We start from the raw sequence: 14,042 nt of genomic DNA, 5'->3' as shown, positions 1-14,042 counted from the left end.
GAATAAATTCTGCTTTAATTCAGAATAACTTCTGCATTTATTCAGAATAAATACTGCATTAATTCAGAATAAATTCTGCATTAATTCAGAATAAATTCTGCATTAATTCAGAATAAATTCTGAATTAATTCTGCATTAATTCAGAATAAATTCTGCATTAATTCAGAATAACTTCTGCATTTATTCAGAATAAATTCTGCATTAATTCAGAATAAATTCTGCATTAATTCAGAATTAATTCTGAATTAATTCAGAATAAATGCTACATTTATTCAGAATAAATTCTGCATTAATTCAGAATAAGTTCTGCATTAATTCAGAATAAATTCTGCTTTTATTCAGAATAAGTTCTGCATTAATTCAGAATAAATTCTGCTATAATTCAGAATAAATTCTGAATTAATTCTGCATTAATTCAGAATTGATTCTGCATTTATTCAGAATTAATTTTGTATTAATTCAGAATAAATTCTGCATTAGTTCAGAATAAATTCTGCATTAATTCAGAATAAATTCTGCTTTAATTCAGAATAAATTCTGCATTTATTCAGAATAAATTCTGCATTAATTCAGAATAAGTTCTGCATTAATTCAGAATAAATTCTGCATTAATTCAGAATAAATTCTGCATTTATTCAGAATAAATTCGGTATTAGTTCCGAATAAATTCTGCATTAATTCAGAATTAATTCTGTATTTATTCAGAATTAATTCTGCATTAATTCAGAATAAATTCTGCATTAATTCAGAATAAATTCTGCATTAATTCAGAATAAATTCTGCATTTATTCAGAATAAATTCGGCATTAGTTCCGAATAAATTCTGCATTAATTCAGAATAAATTCTGCTTTTATTCAGAATAAGTTCTGCATTAATTCAGAATAAATTCTGCATTAATTCAGAATAAATTCTGCATTAATTCAGAATAAATTCTGAATTAATTCTGCATTAATTCAGAATTTATTCTGCATTTATTCAGAATAAATTCTGCATTAATTCAGAATAAATTCTGCATTAGTTCAGAATAAATTCTGCATTAATTCAGAATAAATTCTGAATTAATTCTGCATTATTTCAGAATAAATTCTGCATTAATTCGGAATACCTTCTGCATTTATTCAGAATAAATTCTGCATTAATTCAGAATAAATTCTGCAATAATTCAGAATAAATTCTAAATTAATTCAGAATAAATTCTGCATTAATTCAGAATAAATTCTGAATTAATTCTGAATTAATTCTGCATTAATGCAGAAATTATTCTAGATTAATGCAGAATAAATTCTGCATTAATTCAGAGAAAATTCTCCATTAATTCAGAATAAATTCTGCATTAATTCAGAATAAATTTTACATTTATTCGGAATAAATTCTTCATTAATTCAGAATAAATTCCGCATTTCTTCTGCATTAATTCAAAATTAATTCTGCATTTATTCAGAATTAATTCTGCATTTATTCAGAATTTGTCTTGGGTACAATTTGTCCCCAGGACAAATTGTCCTGGGACAATTTGTCTTCGGACAATTTGTCCTGGGACAATTTGTCCTTGGGACAATTTGTCCTGGGGACAATTTGTCCTGGGGACAATTTGTCCTGGGACATTTTGTCCTGGGAGAATTTGTCCTGGGACAATTTGTGCCCAGGACAATTTGTCCTGGGGTCAATTTTTCCCCAGGACAAATTGTCCTGGCACAAATTGTCCTGGCACAATTTGTCCTGGGACAATTTGTCCTGGGACAATTTGTCCTGGGGACAATTTGTCCTGGGGACAATTTGTCCAGGGGACAATTTGTCCTGGAACAATTTGTCCTGGGACAATTTGTCCTTGGGACAATTTGTCCTGGGACAATTTGTCCTGGGACAATTTGTCCTGGGGACAATTTGTCCTGGGGACAATTTGTCCTACGACAATTTGTCCTGGGACTATTTGTCCTGGGGACAATTTGTCCTGGGACAATTTGTCCTGGGAGAATTTGTCCTGGGGACAATTTGTCCTGGGACAATTTGTCCTGGGGACAATTTGTCCTCGGGACAATTTGTCCTAGGACAATTTGTCCTGGGACAATTTGTCCTGGGGACAATTTGTCCTGGGACAATTTGTCCTGGGACAATTTGTCCTGGGGACAATTTGTCCTGCGGACAATTTGTCCTAGGACAATTTGTCCTGGGACAATTTGTCCTAGGACAATTTGTCCTGGGACAATTTGTCCTGGGACAATTTGTCCCCAGGACAAATTGTCCTGACACAATTTGTCCTACGACAATTTGTCCTGGCACAATTTGTCCTGGGACAATTTGTCCTGGGACAATTTGTCCTGGGGACAATTTGTCCTGGGACAATTTGTCCTGGGACAATTTTTCCTAGGACAATTTGTCCTGGGACAATTTGTCCTTGGGACAATTTGTCCTGGCACAATTTGTCCTAGGACAATTTGTTCTGGGACAATTTGTCCTGGGGACAATTTGTCCTGGGGACAATTTTTCCAGGGGAAAATTTGTCCTGGGGACAATTTGTCCTGGGGACAATTTTTCCTGGCACAATTTGTCCCGGGACAATTTGTCCTGGGACAATTTGTCCTGGGGACAATTTGTCCTGGGGACAATTTGTCCTGGGGACAATTTGTCCTGGGGATAAATTGTCCTTCACAATTTGTCCTGTGACAATTTGTCCTGGGACAATTTGTCCTGGGACAATTTGTCCTGGGACAATTTGTCCTGGGACAATTTGTACCCAGGACAATTTTTCCTGGGGACAATTTGTTCCGAGGACAATTTGTCCTGGGGCAATTTTTCCTTCTACAATAGTTCCTTGAAATTCTAAGTTAATTCAGAATAAATTCTGCATTAATGCAGAATAAATTCCCGATTTATTCTGCATTAATTAAGAATTAATTCTGCATTTATTCAGAATTAATTCTGCAATAATTGAAAATAAATTCTTCATTATTTCGGAATAAATTCTGCATTAATCTAGAATAATTTCAGAATAAATTCTTAATTAATTGAGAATAAATTTCGCATTTATTCTGCAATAATTGAGAATAAATTCTGCATTAATTCAGAATAAATTTTGCATTTATTCAGAATAAATTCCGCATTTATTCTGCATTAATTTTGAATTTATTTTGCATTTTATCAGAATTAATTCTGCAATAATTTAGAATTAAATCTGAATTAATTCTGAATTAATTCTGAATTAATGCAGAATTTATTCTCAATTAATGCAGAATTTATTCTGAATTAATGCAGAATTTATTCTCAATTAATGCAGATTTTATTCTGAATTAATGCTGAATTTTATTCTGAATTAATGCAGAATAAATTCTTCATTAATTCTTCATTAATTCTACATTAATTCAGTATAAATTCTGAATTAATTCAGAATAAATTCTGAATTAATTCAGAATAAATCCTGCATTAAGTCAGAATAAATTCTGTGTTTTTTCAGAGAATGTGAGATTTTTTCGCGATGTTTTAGCGCGCGTTACACTCGAAAAGCCCTGCTCGTCGTTCGTCTCAAGTGCATCGCTTAGCGAGCGAGTTTGAGGTTCTTGATCGACTTCTTGTCGTGTTCCGTCACTTTCTGAACGGTTATTGCTAAGTTTTTCGTCGTCATGGCGTTTCGGGGTGTACGAGCGATCTTTTAGAACGATCGCCGACGTATCGTCGACTCACGACGGAGCGCCTGTCGTTTTCTTCACCTTACATACGATCATGGATGCTTCATGGCAGCATAGCTCTCGTAAAGAATATAGAATGTTGAAAAGAAAGCTGAAGCACCTTGTCTACGTAAGTTCACGATCTTTTATTCTGCATTAATTCAGAATTAATTCTGCATTAATTCAGAATTAATTCTGTATTAATTCAGAATTAATTCTGTATTTATTCAGAATTAATTCTGCATTAATTCAGAATAAATTCTGCATTAATTCAGAATAAATTCCGCATTTTTCTGCATTAATTCAGAATTAATTCTGCATTTATTCAGAATAAATTCTGAATTAATTCTGCATTAATTCAGAATTAATTCTGCATTTATTCAGAATTAATTTTGCATTAATTCAGAATAAATTCTGCATTAATTCAGAATAAGTTCTGCATTAATTCAGAATAAATTCTGCATTAATTCAGAATAAATTCTGAATTAATTCTGCATTAATTCAGAATAAATTCTGAATTAATTCTGAATTAATTCTGCATTAATTCAGAATAAATTCTGCATTAATTCAGAATAAATTCTGCATTAATTCAGAATAAATTCTGCATTATTTCAGAATAAATTCTGAATTAATTCAGAATAAATTCTGAATTTATTTGGAATAAATTCTGCATTAATTCAGAATAAATTCTGCATTAATTCAGAATAAATTCTGCATTCATTTAATTTAAATTCTGCATTTATTCAGAATAAATTCGGCATTAGTTCCGAATAAATTCTGCATTAATTCAGAATAAATTCAAAATTAATTCAGAATAAATTCTGCATTAATTGAGAATAATTTCTGAATTAATTCTGAATAAATTCTGCATTAATGCAGAAATTATTCTAGATTAATGCAGAATAAATTCGGCATTAATTCAGAAAAAATTCTGCATTAATTCAGAATAAATTTTACATTTATTAGGAATAAATTCTTCATTAATTCAGAATAAATTCCGCATTTATTCTGCATTAATTCAGAATTAATTCTGCAATTAATTCTGCATTTATTCAGAATTTGTCCTGGGTACAATTTGTCCCCAGGACAAATTGTCCTGGGACAATTTGTCTTGGGACAATTTGTCCTGGGGACAGTTTGTCCTTGAACAATTTGTCCTGGGACAATTTGTCCTTGGGACAAATTCTCCGGGCACAATTTGTCCTGGGACAATTTGTCCTGGGACAATTTTTCCTGTGACAATTTTTCCTGGGACAATTTTTCCTGGGACAATTTGTCGTGGGGACAATTTGTCCTGGGGACAATTTGTCCTGGGACAATTTGTCCTGGGGACAATTTGTCCTGGGGACAATTTGTCCTGGGACGATTTGTCCTGGGACAATTTGTCCTAGGAGAAATTGTCCTGGGGACAATTTGTAATGGGACAATTTGTCCTGGGACAATTTTTCCTGGGACAGTTTGTCCTGGGGACAATTTGTCCTGGGACATTTTGTCCTGGGGACAATTTGTCCTGGGGACAAATTGTCCTTCACAATTTGTCCTGGGACAATTTGTCCTGGGGACAATTTGTCCTTGGGACAATTTGTTCTTGGACAGTTTGTCCCTCGTCCAATCTTCGCGAAACCGTTCTGTACGTGTTTCCGTGCCATTCTATAGGCGTAGCAATGTGAAACCCCGATTGTTAATAGTTTATTTATGACGTCAACGTGTTAAACCTGTGTGGTCACGTGCGTATGTTAGCGCGCTCGTCTCGTTTCGAAGAAACACTGTTTCTGGCTCGTTTTCGACGATGTGAAGGTCCGAGCGACGTCAAAAGGTAAGTAGTAGATAGTTGCCAATCAGTTTTAGAGCGTTCGTCGCCCGCGGAGCGCGCGTGCGAACGCGTCGCGTCGCCAAGTGGTTGCGCGAGCTTCGAATACTGAATTTTTCGTTTCGAATGGCTTCGATACGAAGGATTCGAGACGGTTTAGAACGTTTTGCGACGCAAAGCGTCGCTTTCGGAGTCGTTTTCGCCGAATTAATGTGTCCGTGAAAGGGGGCGTGTTCCCTTTCTTTCGCACGTGCTCTACGGCAAACGGCTACTCGGATGCCGTCGAGTGGCGGCAATTTGTAAACTGCACCATATGCCCTCTCGATCGACGTGCCGCTTATCGTCGTACGACGCGTCGTCGCGGAGTGGCGGCACGGTTAAGGTTGTGTCGTTTACTGTGTACGCGCGTAGGCGTATTGTTTGTTTCGCTTAATTTTATGTCAAAAATTGGCGAAAATTGGTGAACGTGGTACCAGGTTTTATTTGTGAGACCACGACGAATCGAATGGCACCGGTGCGGTGCTCGTGCGACGTCTCCTTGCAGAGTTGTGCGCTTTTTCGCGAAACGAGTCGCGAATTGGAAAATCGATTTTTGTCCTTCGATTTTCTGCGCCGTGCAGTCGCTTCTGCTGCCGTTTTTTTGGTTTTTTGAGGAGGATTTGGGATGGCTGAAAGGCACGAAAAGGTTTTTTTCGCGTGCGATCGAAATTTGGTCAAAATTTCCCTAAATCCAACTTTTGCGTTTCGGACTCGTTTCGAACGTCTCGTAGAAGTCTTTCCCTTCATCGTAGAGCATTGTGGTTTGGAATTTGGCGACAATTTGTCCTGGTGACAATTTGTCCTGGGACAATTTGTCCTGGGACAATTTGTCCTGGGGGACAATTTGTCCTGGGACAATTTTTCATGCATTCGAAGTTTCGAACCCGCCCTTCGAACGTTCGAACCCCTATTTGAACGTTCGAACCCCCCGTTCGAACGTTCGAACCCCTATTCGGACGTTCGAACCTCCCATTCGAACGTTCGAACCCCCATTCGAACTATCGAACCCCTGTTCGAACGTTCCAACTTCCGTTCGAACGTTCGAACCTCGTTCAAAAGTTCGAACCTCCCATTCGAACGTTCGAACCCCCATTCGAACGTTCGAACCCCTTGTTAGAACGTTCGAACCCCATTCGAACGTTCGAACCCCCTGTTCGAACGTTCGAACCCTATGTTAGAACGTTCGAACCCCATTCGAACTTTCGAACCCTTCTGTTCGAACGTTCGAACCCCCATTCAAACGTTCGAACCCCTATTCATACGTTCGAACACCTCGTTCGAACGTTCGATGCTTCATTCCACGTTCGAACGTTCGAATCCTCGTTCGAACGTTCAATTCCCTTTTCGAATCCTCGTTCGAACGTTCGAGAGAAGTGTTGAAATGAGCAGAAAGAAAAGTGTGGGGATGAGGAGAAAGATAAGTGCGTTTACATAGGAATGGGAGAAACGAGGACAAGACCAAGGGACGCGAGGGAGAAGAGGAACAAGCGAGCAAGGAGAAGGAGGAATATCAAGGGATCGACGGCATGTGATGGAGGTAGAGTTTTAGTAATTAAGGAGTTTCTAATTCGTTTTCTAGAATGTGGAAGACTGTAAGGAAGAAGGATATGAACAAGGGACGCGAGTGGGAAGGACGGAAAAGTTCTTAGGAGGAAGGACGACTATCTAGGGATCAAAGGTGTGTGATGTAGGTAGAATTTAAGTTATTGAGGAGTCTCTAATTCGTTTTTTAGATGTGTAAGAGTTTAAGGAAGAAGGATACAAGCAAGGGACGCGAGTGGGAAGGACGGAAAAGTTCTCAGGAGGAAGGACGACTATCTAGGGAGCAAAGGTGTGTGATGTAGGTAGAATTTAAGTTATTGAGGAGTCTCTAATTCGTTTTTTTCGATGTGTAAGAGTTTAAGGAAGAAGGATACAAGCAAGGGACGCGAGTGGGAAGGACGGAAAAGGGATCAGGAGGAAGGACGACTATCTAGGGATCAAAGGTGTGTGATGTAGGTAGATTTTGAGCAATTGAGGAGTCCCTAATTCGTTTCTTTAGATGTGTAAGAGTTTAAGGAACAAGGATACGAGCAAGGGACGCGAATAGGAAGGAAGGAAAAACAATCAGGGTGAAGGACGACTATCAAAGGATCAAAGGTATGTGTGATGTAGGTAGAATTTTAGTTATTGAGGAGTCCCTAATTTGTTTCTTTAGATGTGTAAGAGTGTAAGGAACAAGGATACAAGCAAGGGACGCGAATAGGAAGGAGGAAAAAACAATCAGGATGAAGGACGACTATCAAAGGATCAAAGGTATGTGATGTAGGTAGAGTTTTAGTTATTGAGGAGTCTCTAAATTTTTTTTTTAGATGTGTAAGAGTGTAAGAAGGAAGGATACAAGCAAGGGACGCGAATGAGAAGGAGGGAAAAACAATCAGGATGAAGGACGACTATCAAAGATCAAAGGTATGCGATGTAGGTAGAGTTTTAGTTATTGAGGAGTCTCTAATTTGTTTTTTAGATGTGTCAGAGTGTAAGGAGGAAGGATACAAGCAAGGAACGCGAATGAGAAAGAAGGAAAAACAATCAGAAGGAAGGACGACTATCTAGGGAGCAAAGGTATGTGATGTAGGTAGAATTTAAGTTATTAAGGAGTCTCTAATTCGTTTTTTTAGATGTGTAAGAGTGTAAGGAAGAAGGATACGAGCAAGGGGGACACGAGTGGGAAGGAAGGTTGTCCTGGGGACAATTTGTCCTGGGGACAATTTGTCCTGGGGACAATTTGTCCTGTGATCAATTTGTCCTGGGGACAATTTGTCCTGGGACAATTTGTCCTGGGGACAATTTGTCCTTGGACAATTTGTCCTGGGGACAATTTGTCCTGGGGACAATTTGTCCTGGGACAATTTGTCCTGGGGACAATTTGTCCTGGGAGAATTTGTCCCCAGGACAATTTGTCCTGGGACAATTTGTCATGCATTCGAACTTTCGAACCCCCCGTTTGAACGTTCGAACCCCCATTCGAACGTTCGAACGTTCAAACCCCTATTCAAACGTTCGAACCCCGTTCGGACGTTCGAACCTCCCATTCGAACGTTCGAACCCCTCGTTCGAACGTTCGGACCCTCCGTTCGAACGTTCGAACCCTCCGTTAGAACGTTAGAACCCCCATTCGAACGTTCGAACCCCCTGTCCGAACGTTCGAACCTCCATTCGAACGTTCGAACCCCTATTCGAACGTTCGAACCCTCCGTTAGAACGTTTGAACCCCCATTCCACGTTCGAACGTTCGAATCCTCGTTCGAACGTTCAATTCCCCGTTCGAATCCTCGTTCGAACGTTCGAGAAAAGTGTTGAAATGAGCAGAAAGAAAAGTGTGGGGATGAGGAGAAAGATAAGTGCGTGTACATAGGAATGGGAGGAACGAGGACAAGACCAAGGGACGCGAGGGAGAAGAGGAACAAGCGAGCAAGGAGAAGGAGGAATATCAAGGGATCAACGGCATGTGATGGAGGCAGAGTTTTAGTAATTAAGGAGTTTCTAATTCGTTTTCTAGATGTGGAAGAGTGTAAGGAAAAAGGATATGAACAAGGGACGCGAGTGGGAAGGACGGAAAAGTTATCAGGAGGAAGGACGACTATCTAGGGATCAAAGGTGTGTGATGTAGGTAGAATTTAAGTTATTGAGGAGTCTCTAATTCGTTTTTTTAGATGTGTTAGAGTTTAGGGAAGAAGGATACCAGCAAGGGACACGAGTGGGAAGGAAGGAAAAGCAATCAGGAGGGAGAACGACTATCAAAGGATCAAAGGTATGTGATGTAGGTAGAATTTTAGTTATTGAGGAGTCTCTAATTCGTTTTTTAGATGTGTAAGAGTTTAAGGAAGAAGGATACAAGCAAGGGACGCGAATAGGAAGGAGGGAAAAACAATCAGGAGGGAGGATGACTATCAAAGGATCAAAGGTATGTGATGTAGGTAGAATTTTAGTTATTGAGGAGTCTCTAATTCGTTTTTTTAGATGTGTCAGAGTCTAAGGAGGAAGGATACAAGCAAGGGACGCGAATAGGAAAGAGGGAAAATCAATCAGGAGGGAGGATGACTATCAAAGGATCAAAGGTATGTGATGTAGGTAGAGTTTTAGTTATTGAGGGGTCTCTAATTTGTTTTTTTATATGTGTCAGAGTGTAAGGAAGAAGGATGCGAGCAAGGGACGCGAGTGGGAAGGAAGGAATTATGATCAGGAGGGAGGATGACTATCAAAGGATCAAAGGTATGTGATGGAGGTAGAGTTTTAGTAATTAAGGAGTATCTAATTCGTTTTCTAGATGTGTAAGAGTTTAAGGAAGAAGGATACAAGCAAGGGACGCAAATGAGAAGGAAGGGAAAAAAATCAGAAGGAATGGCGATTATCTAGGGAGCAAAGGTATGTGATGTAGGTAGAATTTTAGTTATTGAGGAGTCTCTAATTCGTTTTTTTAGATGTGTAAGAGTGTAAGGAAGAAGGATACGAGCAAGGGACACGAGTGGGAAGGAAGGAAAAGCAATCAGGAGGGAGAACGACTATCAATTGAGCAAAGGTATGTGATGTAGGTAGAGTTTTAGTTATTGAGGAGTCTCCAATTTGTTTTTTAGATGTGTAAGAGTGTAAGGAAGAAGGATGCGAGCAAGGGACGCGAGTGGGAAGGAAGGAATTATGATCAGGAGGGAGGACGACTATCGAGGGAGCAAAGGTATGTGATATAGGTAGAGTTGTAGCTATTGAGAAGTCTCTAATTCATTTTTTAGGTGTGTAAGGGTGTAAGGAGGAAGGATACGAGCAAGGGACGCGAGTGGGAACGAAGGAATTATGATCAGGAGGAGGGAGGGCTGTCTAGGGGGGATCGATGGTAAGTGATGTAGTTTTAGCTTGTTGAATCATCATTTCTAATTAATTTTCTCTAGGTAGATTATATGGGTGTGGGTGGTGATGGGGTTAATTTCTCGGGTAAGTAACGTAGATAGGAGAGATCATTCTTCAATGATTCCGTAGCATCTTTTCCTTCCTTTTAGAAGGACAATCGGCGCCTTGGAAGTTTCCCACCAAGGTGAACCTCTCTTCAAATTTTCTTAGACGTATTTGGCCTATGATTTCTCATTAGGTACGTCTGATGTCGTCACTACTCCCCTGGAATCGTCGCCAGCACCGACTTTCGTCGATGCCGACGTCGTCACAAGGTACGTAACGTAGACAGTAGAGATCATTTTTCAATGATTCCCTAACATCTTTTCCTTCCTTTTAGGAAGACATTCGTAGGAAGTAGGAAGAGCGAGGATCGATGAAAGGAGTTACAGTATGAGGTACGGATTCTATTCTTAGGTTTCATTTTTAATTTCTTTCGGTTAGGAGTAGGCTATTGGAAGAGAGAGGAGAACGTATGGGAATGGATATGGGAGGAGGACAAACACAATAGGAAGAGCGAGGATCGATGAAAAGAGTTACAGTATGTAGTACGGATTCTATTCATAGGTTTTATTTTTAAGATGTCTTTAGTTGTTCGAGACGTTTATTCGCTCAAGACTTTGGCGGACGCCAGGTACTTTTCTTTGTTTTCCCCTTTGTCAATTGTTTTACCGTGTAGTTGTTCCTCCAATCCGACGAGGCAGACGCAGCCATCCCTCTGTGGCCAAGAGCGATAAATAGGCCATACCTCTGCAGAGGCTATCGAGTTGCCTCCCCGCGTAAGGCAGAGCACTGGCGGGTAAATCAGTGACGCCCCTTGGAATTGCACCTGTGAGTGGACTGACATCCCAGCTGCCACTTTCACAGTCCAAGGCTCGGAGCCAGGAGGTTAAACGGGCTCACCCTCCGCGGGGGAGTATGGAGTGACCCCACGAGTCCTTTGACTCACAGCAGGTGCCCACCTGGCCTTGCCTCCCATGTGGGGCGAGGGGGTGGATGGAGGAGAGGGGAAACTCTGTTTAAATTTTGTATCTACATCCGGGACTTTATTCAAATAAAATTTGACATGACTCACTCTACTTTATTGTGTATGCCGCCCTATCTACTTTCCACGCGCCTAACTAGGACCACGTGAGACGCGAGCGCGCGTGATTGTATTATGCGCCTAGTGCTAATAAAAAATTATTACGTACTGCAAAGCAAGACAAATAAAGTCATTTTCCATTTTGCTGAATCTTTTCTTATCTGTGTGCCATATGAATGAAGACATATAATCAATTTTGATGGTTGTGACGGTGATGACTTACCTTTTAAAAATCCAGCTCCTCGCCTTCTATCAATATCTCTTACACATAGCAATCATATAGAGGTCAGAGCCTAAAAGAAAAAAGGAAAACCCCCAATTAGAAATAATAATGCAATAATTCCAAGAGTAAATACAAAGAAAACGAACATTCCCTGAAGAAAGAACTACAATCGGAAGGCGTCTATAGGAGGTGTCTAAAATACCACAAACATTTCAACGACAAACATACCTAACAGAAGAGCAATTGTCCAACGTCCTCTATAGAAAACGAAGGCTATTGTCCATCGTTCTCTATAGAAAACCAAGACAATCGTCCTACGTTCTCTATAGAAAACGTAGGCAATCGTCCATCGTTCTCTATAGAAAACGAACTCTATAGTCCATCGTTCCCTATAGAAAACGAACTCTATAGTCCATCGTTCTCTATAGAAAACGAACTCTATAGTCCATCGTTCCCTATAGAAAACGAACTCTATAGTCTATCGTTCTCTATAGAAAACGAACTCTATAGTCCATCGTTCTCTATAGAAAACGAACTCTATAGTCCATCGTTCTCTATAGAAAACGAACTCTATAGTCCATCGTTCTCTATAGAAAACGAACTCTATAGTCCATCGTTCTCTATAGAAAACGAACTCTATAGTCCATCGTTCCCTATAGAAAACGAACTCTATAGTCCATCGTTCTCTATAGAAAACGAACTCTATAGTCCATCGTTCTCTATAGAAAACGAAGGGCATTTGTCCATCTTCATACACATGAGTAAATGTCCTCCTCCTCTCCGCCTGTAAATCTCTCAAACTGACGAAAGCTAAACGAGAGGAGACGATTGGAAATACGTCCATTTCCACATCTGCTGCGGGGACGGGTCTTCTAAAAATAAAAAAATAGGCACAAATCGCGCGCGAGACCACGATTGTCGCTCTACTCACTTCTAAGCGTCGCACGATCGCTTTTTCGACCATCGCTTTCAAAAATTGTTCACTCCTCCGGGCCACGCGGCCCTTATGGCCCGCTTGATACAAATACATCTATTTAAAAAAATAAACAAATTTGTTGCTATGGCAACCAAACTTTGGCTACCAAAAATTCCGGGGTCAGAGAGACCAGATATCAAATCTTGGCTCGATCCGACCACGGGAAGACACTTTTAAAACAGCGCAAAGATGTACCAAAAGCCAAAAACTTTTCGAGTGGAATTTTTACTCAAATTTTTGGCCAATGGCCACTAAACCTTTTCGCCCCTCAAATACAATCTAATAGAATTCCTTTACACAAAAAAACGTGGACGAATTCAATCACGGGACGGAGAAAATTGAAAAACAATTTCGAAATTTCTCATTCGCGACGAAATAACTTTAAATGGACGCCGTTTCGTCACAAAACATCGCTCGGCGACCGGACCAAGACTAATCGAATCGTCATTGACGACTCTACAAGATTGGTTAAGAGCCGCGTCGAAATTGGCGAATTTTCGACATAAAAACGCGTCGAATATTATAAACACGCCTACTTGCGTGCGTCGAAATGACTCCACCCTTTACGACGCCTCTGCGCCGTTAGGACGCGACGTACGGCGACGAACATAATATCGATCGAAAGCCTATATCATTTAGTTTTCGAATTACGGTTCGTCGACGGCGTACGATACGCCGTTTGCCGTAGAGTGAGCACGAAAGTTAAGGGCCACGCCCCCTTTTTGCGTATAAAAAACAGCTCAAAATACGCCACGGAATGCAGCAAAACGCTTCGAAACGTTTCGAAAACACTATTCCGCGTCAGATCGAAACGATTCGATCGTACTTCGATATGCGCATCGCACATTGGCGACGCGACGCCGCGATTTCGACCGTTTCGCACCGTCGCGAACGGCCCAAAAGGCTCTAAACTACTCAATACTCACCTTTAACACTATTTTGACGTCGCTCGAACTTCGAATCCGTCGTTATGAGCCATTTTCCATTCATTCGCAAAAGCGAGTCAAGCGCGCTAACGTACGCACGTGACTCAAGCGGATTAAAATACTGACGTCAAAAACAATTATTAATAGTCAAGGTTTCGTTCGTACGTACTATTTACAATGTATAACAGTGCGGGAAGGGTTTGAAAAGCTTTTCCGCGCAAAATGGACAACTTCGCATGGCCCTCCATACATAAATACTTTAAACAACGCCGAAGTCTTCGCGATGCGCGAAAAGCCCCTAACAAAACCCAAAAACAGCCTTTCTCGCTAAAATGCGAAGATCGCGCACATGGGTGAGGCCCCTTGCAGGGAATCGCTGACTGAAAACCATTTGCACGCCA

General features: G+C 40.1%; 2 long non-coding RNA genes across 22 annotated transcripts; one reads left to right on the top strand and one right to left on the bottom strand.

The window, feature by feature from the left end:
* Window positions 1-3,493: 3,493 nt before the first annotated feature.
* Window positions 3,494-11,511, top strand: LOC136191830 (uncharacterized). Of its 19 annotated transcripts, none has more exons than XR_010670978.1 (26): window positions 3,494-3,594; window positions 3,652-3,793; window positions 6,948-7,036; window positions 7,092-7,190; window positions 7,246-7,343; window positions 7,409-7,497; window positions 7,554-7,651; window positions 7,710-7,807; window positions 7,864-7,960; window positions 8,016-8,113; window positions 8,170-8,995; window positions 9,051-9,148; window positions 9,205-9,302; window positions 9,358-9,455; window positions 9,512-9,609; window positions 9,675-9,763; window positions 9,819-9,916; window positions 9,973-10,070; window positions 10,126-10,223; window positions 10,279-10,379; window positions 10,435-10,477; window positions 10,543-10,577; window positions 10,632-10,707; window positions 10,773-10,830; window positions 10,877-10,973; window positions 11,024-11,511. It is a non-coding gene; the product is annotated as an uncharacterized lncRNA (long non-coding RNA). The 19 variants fall into 19 exon arrangements; XR_010670979.1 differs by having other exon boundaries at window positions 10,523-10,577; XR_010670982.1 differs by having other exon boundaries at window positions 8,170-8,999.
* On the bottom strand, window positions 11,457-13,716 carry LOC136191831 (uncharacterized). Of its 3 annotated transcripts, none has more exons than XR_010670998.1 (5): window positions 13,642-13,716; window positions 12,671-12,769; window positions 12,495-12,611; window positions 11,740-11,809; window positions 11,457-11,677 (listed from the first exon to the last, which is right to left on the bottom strand). It is a non-coding gene; the product is annotated as an uncharacterized lncRNA (long non-coding RNA). The 3 variants fall into 3 exon arrangements; XR_010670999.1 differs by lacking the exon at window positions 13,642-13,716 and adding an exon at window positions 12,822-13,180; XR_010670997.1 differs by lacking the exon at window positions 13,642-13,716 and having other exon boundaries at window positions 12,671-13,180.
* Window positions 13,717-14,042: the final 326 nt, after the last annotated feature.

This window comes from Oscarella lobularis, chromosome 10, assembly GCF_947507565.1.
Source record: "Oscarella lobularis chromosome 10, ooOscLobu1.1, whole genome shotgun sequence".
Lineage (NCBI taxonomy): Eukaryota > Metazoa > Porifera > Homoscleromorpha > Homosclerophorida > Oscarellidae > Oscarella > Oscarella lobularis.
The sequence above is the reverse complement of the archived record's forward strand: the minus strand, read 5'-3'. Positions and strand labels throughout refer to the sequence as shown.